Source organism: Balaenoptera acutorostrata, chromosome 13 (genome assembly GCF_949987535.1).
Source record: "Balaenoptera acutorostrata chromosome 13, mBalAcu1.1, whole genome shotgun sequence".
In the NCBI taxonomy this organism is placed as follows: domain Eukaryota; kingdom Metazoa; phylum Chordata; class Mammalia; order Artiodactyla; family Balaenopteridae; genus Balaenoptera; species Balaenoptera acutorostrata.
In genome coordinates this window covers 26,695,407-26,708,789 of record NC_080076.1, presented here as the reverse complement: position 1 = coordinate 26,708,789, position 13,383 = coordinate 26,695,407, and the positions used below count along the sequence as shown (strand labels likewise).

The 13,383-nt window shown below is 42.7% G+C and overlaps 1 protein-coding gene across 2 annotated transcripts in view; it reads right to left on the bottom strand.

The window, feature by feature from the left end:
• Positions 1-12,205, bottom strand: part of SMAD2 (SMAD family member 2) — a 105,511-nt gene extending 93,306 nt beyond the window's left edge. The window contains exon 1 of one of the 2 annotated variants that reach the window (XM_057526466.1): positions 11,858-12,205. The gene's annotated coding sequence lies outside the window, so the exon portion shown is untranslated. The remainder of the gene's footprint in view (positions 1-11,857) is intronic. The other variant, XM_057526465.1, reaches the window with a different exon arrangement.
• Between the last annotated feature and the right edge of the window lie 1,178 nt (positions 12,206-13,383).

Below are 13,383 nucleotides of genomic sequence, written 5' to 3'. Positions count from 1 at the left end.
CCAGCAAGCTTAATCTGAAATTATACATTGGTTTATGGAGACATTTAAGCTTATTTTCTATCATCTTATTTTGTTTTCTAATTCCTAAGCAATTTCTTTGCTTCTTTTTTCTCCTTTCCTGCCTTCTAGTTGAATGATCACATATTCTTTATTTCCACCACCTCATCCCCACTGATTTGGAGTTATACATTCTATTCCAATTCTTTCAGAGGGTTATCCTTAAAAATTTTTAATGGAAAACTTTAATCAGTGGGTTGCAGGTGAAGACAGCAAACAAAAACAAACTCAACACACAATAAAGGAATTTAAAAATAAAAAAGAAAAGACAATTTCATGAAGATAGGGAGAAGAGTAAGACAAAAACAAGCAAAATTTTGATAACTGGAAAATGGATGGATGAGTAATAACTGTGAACAGATCAGAGACTACTTACTAACTCTAGGCTACCTGTGGAGAAACATCCTGATCTACACAGCAGAATTCTCAAAAGGCTAAGTAGCAGACACCACCAGTCATAGCAGGAACTGAGGGCCAGAAGGAGGAAGGAGATAAAATAGGCAGGATTGGGTGAGGGATATTTGAGAAGCAATCAGATACTTAGCTCCACTTCCCCACTCTATGCCACTGGGTAACTGCTCCTCTCCCTCTCCAGAAGACTAAACGTTTATTCTTGGCAGAGAGTAAAACAGTCTACCTGTGCTAGGAGATGGCCTGGGTCCCATTAGGAGAAGAGAGGGAGCAAATGAACATAAGCATGCCAAAAGCAGACAATCCCCAACCCCTTCCTCCACTGAGTTCTGGCTCCCAAGATACTAACAGCCAGACCTTTACCCATTTAGTAAGATCAAGACTCCTCTCCAGGTTACCTGACCAACCCAGGAGGAAAAACATACAGACACTAATACTGAGAGTTTACCAACAAACGGTCCACTCAGATCACTCTACAGTGAAACTGAAAGAAGACCCACATGCTTAGTTTCCAATCGGCTTTTTAGACCCCACCTTCTTAATCAACGATTACTTGGTTTATGTGAGGAAAAATGCAAGCAAAAACAGAAAAATGCAACTTTCAATAAGTTTGAGACTATACAGAGAAAGAAAACATCCTCAAAATCATCATTATACCCAGAGAAACAAGAGAGGATATAGCAACCCTGAAGCAAGAGCAGCATGTTTTACAAAGGAAACATACTTTACAAAGGGAACATTCAAAGTGTAAAAGAAGAGCTCTTGGATGACTTGATAGCAGAAACGGAGGGGGGGGGGGGGTGGCGGGGGGACAACAGAAGTGTGGGAAGATACAGTATAGGAAATCTCCCAGAAAGCAGAACAAGAAGAAAGATGAAAAATAGTGGAGAAAAATGAAGAAAATTAGAAGGCCAGTTCAGGAGGTCCAATGTCCAAACAGAACTTCCAGAAAGACATCAGAGATGATTGGGGGGGGGGGGGGTGGATTATCAGTCAAAGAAATCAAGAAATATATCAAATAAATCAAGAAAATCTTTCGATGGGAGTTTCCAGATTGAAAAGGCCCATCAAGACCCCAGAACAATGGATGAAACACATCCACATCAAGGTTGGTGGCTATGAAACTTCTGAATGCTAAGAAGAGCCAAAAGTCTCCAGGGATAAATTTTTTGAAAGGTCATACAGCAAAGAATCAGAATGGATTTGATTTTCGCAACAGTAACACTAAGTGAAGTCAACAGAGCAATGCCCTCATGATTCTAAAAAACAATTATTTTTAACCTAGAATTCTATTACCCACCCAGGATCGAATAAAGGTATTTTCAGACATGTAACATCTCCAAATATTTTCCACACACACTCTCTCTCAAAGGAAGTCCTGAAGGATATGTTTCATCAAAAGAAAGGAGAGCAAAAGAATAGGAGATCTAACAAAGGAGAAAGGCTAAGGAACCCCATAAAATGACAGTGAACCCCATGACAGTGAACCCCATAAAATGACAGTGAAGGGGGATCCGAGGACAACTGCTGTGTACTAGGTGTAGGCAACCAGTGCAGACTGGAGCAGGTTCAAAAACATGTAGCAAAAGTAATATCAGAGGACTTCCCTGGTGGCACAGTGGTTAAGAATCTGCCTGCCAATGCAGGGGACACGGGTTCAATCCCTGGTCCGGGAAGATTCCACATGCCGCGGAGCAACTAAGCCCGTGCTCCACAACTACTGAGCCTGCACTCTAGAGCCCGCGAGCCACAACTAATGAGCCCACACGCTGCAACTACTGAAGTCCACGCACCTAGAGCCCGTGTTCCGTAACACGAGAAGTCCGCGCACCGCAACAAAGAGTAGTCCCCACTCGCCGCAACTAGAGAAAGCCCACGCACAGCAACGAAGACCCAACGCAGCCAAAGATAAATAAGTTAATTAATTAAAAAAAAAAAGTAATATCAGCCTTCTCTCTAAAGTAGACAAACATTGTAAAAGTCAATGGAAGCATGGCTTTCACTGATGAGACCCACTATGATCATGGTAAATGTTGAGAGTAAATGTGACAGGAAAGAACCGCCTGGTATGTTTTAACCAACGTTGAGATTTCTGATGCTACAGATTATAATGCAAAGGAAAAAAAACCCGGCCTGATAAGAGGAATTCTCATGCATTCAGACTTGTTTATATATATATGGAATTTCTTTAAGCCAGAGCCATTCAACGGAAATAGAATGCAAACCACACATATAATTGTAAATTTTCTATTAGCTACATTAAAAAAGTAAAAATAGTTAAAAGTAATCATTTTAATAATTTAATAATTTTATTAATATACCCTACTATATCTCTAAAATATTATTTCAATGTGTAATCAGTATTAAAAATGGAGATATTTTACACTCTATTTTTTAACTAAGTATTAAAAATCTAGTGTGCATTTTACAAATGCAGCCCATCTCAATTTGGACTAGCTACAGCTCAAGTGTTCAAGAGCCACATGTGGCTAGTGGCTATCTATTGAACAGAGCAGCTCTAGAAGGACATGGAACTGGGTAGCAGGAGTTAAGAGATCTGAGGGAGAGTTACTTTCATTATTTACTATTTTGTCCCTTTAGAATCTTGCACCATGTGCTCTTACTACCTATTCAAAAAATGAATAAAGTACATTCCCTAAAATAAATAAGACAAATGTAGATATCCTCTGACCTACTTCTAGAAATCTATCCTATGTATGTGTATAAAGATGTATCAACAAAGTCATTTATTACAGCACTATTTTTAATACCACAAGACTGGAAATAAATGTCCATCAACAAGAGGACTGATGAAATATAGACACCCATACAGAAGAATACTGTGCAACCAAAAGGAAAAGTTAAAAAGTATGCATTATGTACTGACACGGAATAATCTACAAGATGCATTATTAAGCAAAATACAGGACCAGTTTTTGTACTAAAAGGTAATATATGCACAAAGTTGCTCACATATGCATAAAATCTCTGGAGCAATACAAGAAAACCTAGTAATGCTACTTGCCTTTGGAAAGGCAACTGGGTGGCAGGGACAGGCTGGCAAAGAGACTTTTCACTGTATATCCTTTTGTATCTTTTGAATTTTGAATTTTGAATTTGAATACAATAATGTATCACCTATTTAAAAAACCCACTATTCTACATCTAGCTAGTGTCTGCTTTTTATTTACCCTGATTGGCCTTCATGTGCTATTTAAGTCCCTCTACAAAAACACTACAAACTAGTGTTTTTCTAGTTTTTCCATAGAGAAGCTTGAGGCTTGTTTTTCTCAGAGGCCACAGAAGTTTCAATGATATCGGAACAGAGATATAGATATATATATTTTAGTATACAGTTCCCAGAATTTTATCTCCTTTCCCCAAATGGCATTACAACCCCAGCCCCAGCTACTGAAATATCTAATAAATTCCCCAAGGCCAGCTTTTCCTTGACACTAACTGACTTTCTAAGTTTCTGGTACCTGAGGACTTTTCTCTCCCTCCCACCCCTCCCTCTCTAGATCAGCTATATATATATATATATAGCCAAGAATGTTTTACATTTTATCCAACATTTGTAGCAGGAGGAATGGGCCTAATCTATGTCTCTTTGTGTGATTTTTTAGAAATCTAGATAAAGAGAGTATAGCCAATGATGCAAACACTGAAGAAAGTAGTATGATAATGGAGAAAAGACTGCTAAACTTGGCAGTTCAGAATTCAGTGATGACTTCTAAAAGAGCAGCAGGAAGGCGAATATGAAAAAGAGTAGCAAAAAACACTTCACAAGGTTCAAGTTTAGAACAAAGGAAGTCATTAAGTATAGAAAGTAAATGTAAATTTCAAATATCTTCAAATTGCAAATACAAAATATTCTCCAAATACCTATATAAATATTTATTTCAAAAGAAAATCAAGTTAGATATTTCAATATAAAATACTTGAAATGTGATGGTGCTGCCTCATAAAGAACACCTAAGTTCCTGCTGAAATACTATAAAATCACTATTAGATTTTTGGCAATCCACATTCAAACATGTACCACACGTTTACTAATGACCTGGATTTTTACAATTGCTTTAGTCAAAGAAACCCGGACAATAGAAAGCATTAAAAAAAAAAAAAAAAAAAAAAAAAGTAAAAACTAGTTTTAGGAACAACAACCAAAAAAAACCCAGATTTCTCAATTCTCACTGTAACTATGCTTTTTTTCCGAAGTTGTACGCTAGTAAGGAAAGACTGCCAATTGGAAACCTAAGTTGGCCCCATGGAGAGCAATGGGTAATGTGCCTTTTAAAAGCAAAGAGAAAACATTCATGTGTTCAGTTTTATGGACTGTTAAAACGTACTGTTAGAGCTTGAATTTAACCCTAAAAGCAGGTCATTACTTCAGTGAAAGTCCCCATTATATGGGGACTGCTGTATAAAGAGAGTCTATCTGTTCTTTACTTGAGTTACATTCCTTTCACCTTTAATGAGTTGTGTGGAATCCATAGGTCTATATTCAGCTTGTAAACATAAAATTACATACTAGTTTATCATCCCTGGACTGTGAAAAAGGATCCAACTATTAAGAGACTACACAAGCCCAGACTCAAATCAGCACAAATATTCAGTACTCCAATTTCTCTTAAAACTCCCAGAGTCTGTATTGACCTTCTGCTAAAGCAACAACTTACACCATCAATTGGGTACAAGTCCTCAGTGTGTAAAAGTGCAATTAAAGCAAAGGCTAGAGTAGCACTGCCCAACACAACTTTCTATTAAATTAAAATTAATTAAAATTAAATTCAACATTCACTTCCTCAGTCACAGAAGCTATATTTCAAGTGCTAAATAGCCACATGTGGCTGGTGGCTACTATATTGAATGGTGTGGGTCTACAGAAAGTTTCTTCTCTACGACCTATTACTCCTCTAGAGCTTCAAAGGCTTCCTGGGGGCCAAAGAATGAGAGGAAAACTGAGCAGGCAGGGCTTCAGCAACTGTCACTTTCCTTACATTTTGAGATTCTGCATAATGCTGTTGCTGTTGCTGGTAGGAGCCTTCTCTCTGGCTGCTGCTGTGTGCATACAGGTATGTGTGTGCATTAGGTTTGAAAACGGGTTTAGAGCAAAAATGGCCAATGCACAAACCTCAGGCCAAAGCGGAACCCTCCTGATACTTAAAACATTTTAAAAAGAAAAGTTTAATTGGCCGGCTTACATGAACTACAGCCTAACCACCTGTCTACAAAGTAAAAGGTTGGTCTAAACATGAAAAATTTGCATTCACTGCCATAGATAGAGCGCCTCTAGTCAACAAAAAAGTTTCCATAGTTCATTCAAATCAAGGAAGAAAGCCCATGGGCCCAGCTTCCGTTGCACCATTTATCAGGAGTTTATTCTGTGAACTTTGAAAACCAGATTCACTGCCCCACATTTTATAATGAAAGATGATTAAGACGGAGCATTACCTTAATATTTACAAGTCCATAACCATTATCTCTTTATAGAATTTTTGGAAAAGCTGAAGCAGCATATGCAAATGTACTTTATCTTCAACGGGCAAACTACAAGATCACAGATTTACTATGCTACTTCCTCAGATCGAGTTTTTGAACTGAAAGACTCAAGGTAATAAATCTGATGAACTTCCAGTGGCTCCTCCCAGTTATTCTTCCTCACAAGCCGAATACATTACACCTGAAGCTATGCCCTCCCGCCAAAAGAGAAGGGAGGTCACACAGTAGGGCACTACAGGTTTTCAGATGCAAACTGGACATGTGTACTGAACAGACCAAAACTCAAGTCTGCACTCACTTTCCACTGTTCTAGTCTTGAGGCCAAAGTAATTCTGAGATTTTGAAAATTACAGAACTATCTGGAAGAATTCGTGACAAGTTGACAGTAAACTCACAAATTTTAATGAGAATGAATCACTTCAGGATTTCTGTTTTCTTAAAAGCACAAACTTAAAGATCTAAATTACCAGGCATCTGTCCTGTCAGTGTGGCTCACATATCTAAGAGGAATGCGTACACACTCTAGAATGTAAGGCACATATGTGAGCCACAATTACCTTAACTACCTTAATATTTCAGGCTAACTAGCCAAACCAGAGGCAGGGCCTAAATCCATCTGGCTTGGCAAAATTACATTCTCCCTACATGAAATTACTGAAATTGAAGCTCAGAGCTATCCTTGAGATGTTTACCTATAATCAGCATTGAAATATGTCCTAATTGAACACATCACAATTATATCAACCTGGAGTAATGATCAAAATTGATCAGAGAGGGCTTCCCTGGTGGGGCAATGGTTAAGAATCCACCTGCCAATGCAGGGAACACGGTGAAGTTCAAGCCCTGGTCTGGGAAGTTCCCACATGCCACGGAGCAACTAAACCCGTGAGAAAGCCCGTGCGCAGCAAAGAAGACCTAACACAGCCAAAAATAAATAAAATGAAATAAATAAATTTAAAAAATTGATCAGAGATTAGCAATAAGCCTCAAACTGTGCATTTTTAAACAAAAAAGGATGGATAACTTTTGTACTACTGGTTTTAAAAAAAAAAAGTCCATTTTTTTTTTCCCAAATAGCTAAGGCTATAAATTACAAGGTGACCAATTAATATTTGATGGAGTAGATGGTTTAGAAAGTAACCCTGAGATAGAAAAGAGGAGGATCCAAAAAAATTACCATGGCTAATATTGGATAGAAGTCACATATAAGAACCACGAAGCCCTCAACAGACAGACTAAGCCAACTGTCCACACTTGTTCAGTCCTAGAAATCTCTAGCATACTTTATCCTAAAACCTGAGTGAAAAGTTGTACACGACACCCCTGCAGACTGACAAAAAACTGACTTATTCCAAAGAAAAGGTGTGGCCAGGGGTGCGACACCCTTTAGATCACCTTTCTTTACTACTGGCCTAGCATGAAAGATTTTTCAGTCTGGAATCACAGCACTCTGAATGGCAAAACAAATGAAAAGCACCTTGGTCAGAGCAGGTACTTTGGATCTGTCATAAAGTAAGTCATTAGAACCATGCTCTACCCCTTTAAGAACATTTGTTAATCATCCTGAATGACAATCTAAAGTATATTATGGAGATTACCGCTCTCTTTAAATAGATTTTCCCAAATATGATTTAATCTAATTGATGAACTTTCATTACTATGTTTTCAGGTCTGGTCCTGCACTGAATGGTTCCAGACATGCTAGCTAGGCTCTGAGTATTCGTTTTTGTGTCTTGTAGATTATCTCCATTATCCTCACCAGACTGTTATCTGTGTTTCCTTAAAATAGACAGTAGGCTAACAGTTCCCCATCCTCCTACCCCACCCCCACTAGACTCCCCTCAACCTCCCACATGACCCACAATCTACTTGTCTCTAATCTACTGTGGGTTTAGAAGCAAGATAACTTTGCTTGTTAGAAACATTTGAGATAAATGCCAACAGGTTCTAATTAAGGGTCACAATGGCTCTCCTATGACTAGAACTGAAAGGTATGGACTTGGACAATTTGCCTACCTTAGGCCTTTTCGCTAAGTGTCTGTTTTTCAAATGTATTTTATAATAGGTCAAGGAGAAGAGTGTAGGAAAATCATCTGAATTAGAAAACAAGTGAAAGCTACAACCAGAAGAGAACAAAGATCTTCTGAGAAGACCCTCAGTCTGAGGCACTGTTCTTAGGTACCTTCATCACAATCATTTACTCTTTGTATGTAATAACCTTAAGAGGTAGGTGTTATTACCTCCATTTTCAATCAGAAAACCAAGGCTCAGGAGTTAAGTAATTTGCCCAATACAGTGACTGAGAAACTGACTGTACGCCTAGGTCTCTCTGACGCCAAAACCCAGGGCCTTTCCACTACACAAGATTGCAGCCCAATCCTTTTTCTCAGTTTAGCTCATTGCTTTTATACTTTATTTCTGATACTTTCATCAGAACCTGACCGATTCAGGTTTGCTTTCTTTCCCTGACCAGTTTCTATAAAAGGCAATGGATAATCAAACTAAAGCCAAATTAGGCTTAGCTCTACAAGTGTTCACCTGCTCAGCAACAAATATATTTCTGAAAGACTAGTCATATCTTCAATTTGTAGAGACTGTGCAAAAATGGTGACAAGTTCCCCCACCCCCCCAAAAATACACTACCTGTTCCCGGTGACAATATGAGTAAACACGTGACACCTTCCCTAGTGCTGTCCTCTACACTCAAAAGAAAGCCGTGCAAGCACACTTTAGGAATTGGCTCAGTCCTGAATTTGTACATTAACATGATTTTCCTACTCTAAACACTGGAGGACAGGACAAGGAGATATGAAGATTTTCCACTTTTCTAATCCCATTAAGGAACAGGGATACACTTGTTCCCTGTTACTTCACTGCCTAGTTCAGGGCCTGACACACAGCAAAAGGCTGTTTTACTGTTTAATAAATGAATAAATGTTACCTGTTCAATAAATACAAGTTAGTTGTTGAATAAATGCATAACCTCTCCTGAACTGGTTTTGAAATCTTTTTATTTCACATTTTCTGACATACCTTTACAACACTTAGTGGAAAACATCTTTCCTCTTACAGATAAAAATGGCTCCTCTACTCCCATCAAAAGACATGCCCCTCACCATCATCTAAAAACGACTCTTGTCCCAAGAATAAGAATGAGACTCCATCTGCCAGACTGCACTAAATATGACTTTTATATGCATTACAAAAACACCTGTATAAAAAAGCTGCTACAAAACTAGGCCTTATAAGTCCTAAAGTACAAAACCAACAAAATCAAAACCAAACAAGAATAAGGAGTGCTTTCACACCTTTAGAAAAGCCAAAGCTGAAAATATTTGCAAAATGTAAAAATTCAATAGGTCTTTGATCAGCAGGTTACGTAACTAAACTATTTTTCACTCACGGATTTTCCCCCAATGTGAGGTAACAAAATTCTAGCAACATGTTTGTAATATCTACAATATGAAAATGAAAAGGGGACCTTTTGCCATCTTGAAGTAGAAACAACCTTTGTTCTTACTAAAGAGAATTTCTGCTGAAATATACAAAACTATCCCCAAATTCCTACTTAAGAGTTAAAGCACACACCAAGCCTGACAAGCCACAAACAACAGGAAATTACTCTGCACAGTTTCTTACAAGATTCTTATTTCATGAACCTTACAGATTGTGTGTGCAGCGATCTGACCATTTATGACTAGGCACAGGTTAACTTACAACCTTGAAAAACCAAACTTTGTTGAACACCTATAATGTGAAATCACTGTACAAAGTATAGCTACAAAGTATAAAAACCAAATTCTAACAGCAATTTCTTACTAAAACAAGTCCAGAAATGGATGTTACCAATCACATTACATTAATTAAAACAGACCAATGAACTACTTTAAACTCAATTTTAACATTAAGAGTGTAAGTGGGTAATCACCTTAGATATGCCCATAGACTTGAACTATTCTTACTTACTACCACAGCTAATTTTATGGCAAAAAAAAAAAAAACAAAGGAACTTTAAAAATAAGATCAGTGTTACTTCCTGAATTTAATATAAATGTTTTCTAAATGACCTTTTGGTGGAGAAAATTCTATCAATACCCTGTATGGTTTTTTTTAAGGCAAATGAAAAAAAAATCCTCCAACCATGATACATTTATGAAATCCATTTTACATTATTTCTCCCATCTCTGTGTATATTTGCTTATTTATTCACATCAAAACTTCCCAAATTTAATTTAACTATTTACCTTACACATGTATGTGAGGAAAACTTTTTTTCTAAAGGGGATCAAAACTAGAAAAATAGCTAATGTATTTTCAGAATAATAGAAAATGTATTATCTTATTAGTCTCAAGGAAAGCACCCTTACAATCAGTGGTGAAGGTTCAATTCACATGAAATCAGAAGAAAAGGAACTAATCATTCAGAATTCTGGAAATTAATTCAAATTTCAGGGACCATTTTTGGAAAAATGGAGTTTGCATGATCACTTATTTATTTATTGACAATTACTTTACCTGCGTCGTTTTAAGAGTTTAAAACACCAAAATTTAGGATACTCCAAACTGTAACAAACATGCCAGGACTCAGATGGAAAATGCTACTTCATTTTCGTTTTATCTGGTAATTTTTTTCTTTTTAAATAAAGGTTTAGTTGACAACAAACCGGTAGCATTTAGCTTTTAAAGGGTCAGGAGGCAGAAATAACAAAACCAACCTAAGTACTGTCTTTCTTTTGTTTAGGATCAAAAAGAAACCATAACCACAAAAGGGTTAAGTAAGTAAAAGACAAAAGTACTCAACCCAAGGGCAGTATCCCCCAGGAGAGAACAAAACAAAGTTGCAGATTTGAAAACCAAGTTTGAAATACGTGAAATCAATCAGCGTGCTTTCTAAAGGCGTGTGATAAAAACAAATAGGCTCCGCTCACAGAGCAACTTCCACAAGCGAGTAGAGAAGGACCTGGACAGAGTATCAGCCGTGTGCGTGTTTGTGTGAGAGCACACTCAAGCGATTCTGAACCCCGAGACCAGAATGGTTAACAAAGGTTACAGCACCAAAAAAAAAAAAAAGTGGAAGCAAAGTATCGCACGCTCCTAACTCGGCTTCTCAACAACTCCCGAAACCAGAGCTCTGTCCCTCCGGGCTTTGCAAATCACAACCACAAACTACCGAGTGTGTTCGCGGCGCAGGGGACGGGCCACAGCCGGCCCCCGCCCCGGGCCGCGGGCGGGCAGCAGCTCCGGGCGCCAACCCCTTCTCTCCGGCTGGCGACCCCGTCCCTCCGGCTGCCGACCCCGTCCCTCCGGCTGCCCCGCCCTGCGCTCCCGCACCCCGAGGGCCCGGCGCCCCGCGGCCCCGACCTCGCCACACCCCAGCCCCCGGCCCCCGAGGCCAGGTGACGCGGCGAGCCTCACCGACCCGAGCCCCACATTGACACACCCCAGCCCCGTGGGCCCGCCGGGCGCCGCGGCGTTACCTGGACCGAGGCTCCGGGTCCCGCCCCGTCAGAGCCGGGGGTCCGGGACCTTTTGTTCCTTCCTCTTCCGAATGGGATGAGGGGCTGGGAGGGGAGAGGGGAATGGGCGATTGGAGGCGGAACTGAAAACACTCTCGCGGCCGCCAGGCCACCCGCCCCGCCCCCCAGCCGGAGCCCGGCAGTCGACCCCGGCGCGCGAGGAGGGGGCGCGGGCCCGGCCGCCGCCCGCGGGAAGGAGGGGGTGGGGACGCGCGTCCCGCCACCGCCCCTCCTCCCCTCGGGCGCGCGCCCGCCTCGCCCCCACCCCGGGCGGCCTGGACGGCCGAGCCCTCCCCCGCTGCGCCCGCCGGCCCACCTCCGCTTCCGCCCTGCGCCCTCCGCTGCCGGCCGCAGCGGCGCGGCGCACCCACCTCCGGGCGGCTCGCTCGGCGCTCGCTGGCTGCTGGCTGGGAGCTGCTCCTCCGCCGCCGCGGCCGAGCGGTAGACCCGCCTCCCACCCCGGGCCGCGAGCCCCGCCGATTCGCCGGCGCAGCCCCGGGGCTGGCACCCTGCCGCCCGCTGATTGGCGCCCCCGGCCGCCCGTTAGGGCGCGAGGCACGCCGGCCGAGCGCAGCGCTCGGCGCGTACGGAAGACGAGGAGAACGGAGGAGGGAAAGAAGGAGGCCGAGCGCCCGGGAAAGGCCGGGACTCGAGCGGAGCTCAGAGAGTCGCGAGCCACTACCTCCCCACCTCCTTTCCCTTCGGCCGCCCCGCCCTCCCAGCCGGACCGGCGGCGCGTGCAGCCAATCAGCGCACGGGGTGCTCGGGGTGTGAGCCGCGCGTCGGGGGCCTCGAATCGGAAGGGAGACGTCGCTCGCTGATTGGTCCCGCCTCCCCCGTAGAGCGTGAGGCGAGGCGTGGCCGGCGGGCGGCGGGGCGGTGAAGGAGTAGGCAGGGTGTGATGCCCGCGGTTTGGGTTGGCTTCGTCTCCTGCGCGGTCTCACGAGAGGCTCTGGGAAGGGGAGAGGAAGGCACGTAACCTGCTGCGCTAGCGACCACCCGTCCCTCACTACCTCGGCCCTGATCTCCCTCCCGGTCTCTCGCCAGAGTCACTGGGTGGGGCCTGTCGGGGGCCGCCTGGCCCACCTTCAGTAGTCAAGCCGGGAGTGGATACGTGCTCATCCCCGGGGATGCCCAGAGGACGGGACGAGCCACGGGCAGAAGAGGGTTCTGCAGAAGCTCGGGTACCGGACCCACACTGGGCGCGCCCTTCTGCGAATGAGTGGGCGGGGCCCTCGTGGTGGTAAACGGGGGCGGGGTCCGAGATGTAAATAAGCCCAGGGCTGAGATGTTTTCTAGGATGTAGGGCCAGGGAAAGGGGATGCCAGGTATTTTTCTTTAACCGGAACCGTCGTTCTGTCTTCGTTAAAAATGGTGCTAATAATGCATGCTCTGAATGGTCTTGTGAAATCTAGAACATAAGTGCCTGGCACGATGCCCCTCAATTGCTGAGTTATCTTCCCTTCCCCTGCATTTCTGCACTGTTCAGGCGCTGTTCTTAGGCCCCATCCTCGCTCGTCTGCACGACAAGCCGCTAAGCCGGTGACTTCCCAAAGCTGGTGGAGTCATAACCTCCATCGGGTAACTTTGTCACTTATACCTTACAGACACCCGAGCCTCTGCTGAAATATTGAACCCAACCAATCACATCAAGCATTTATTAAGCACCTACTGTGTTAGGCAGAGAGCACCGTAGAACTGAAGGTGAAAAGAAACTTAGATCTCACTTAGGTAGTTGGTGGCAGAGACAAGACTAGAACACGGTTTTCTTGGTTCCCTGGCTGGCACTCATTCTCATGTACTCCTTGCTTCGTGGATTTAACCTGCGACTCAAGTAAAGCGGCACTAGCAATGCAAATCAGTAAGCAGGAAGTACCAAGTGACCACTTCAAACAGT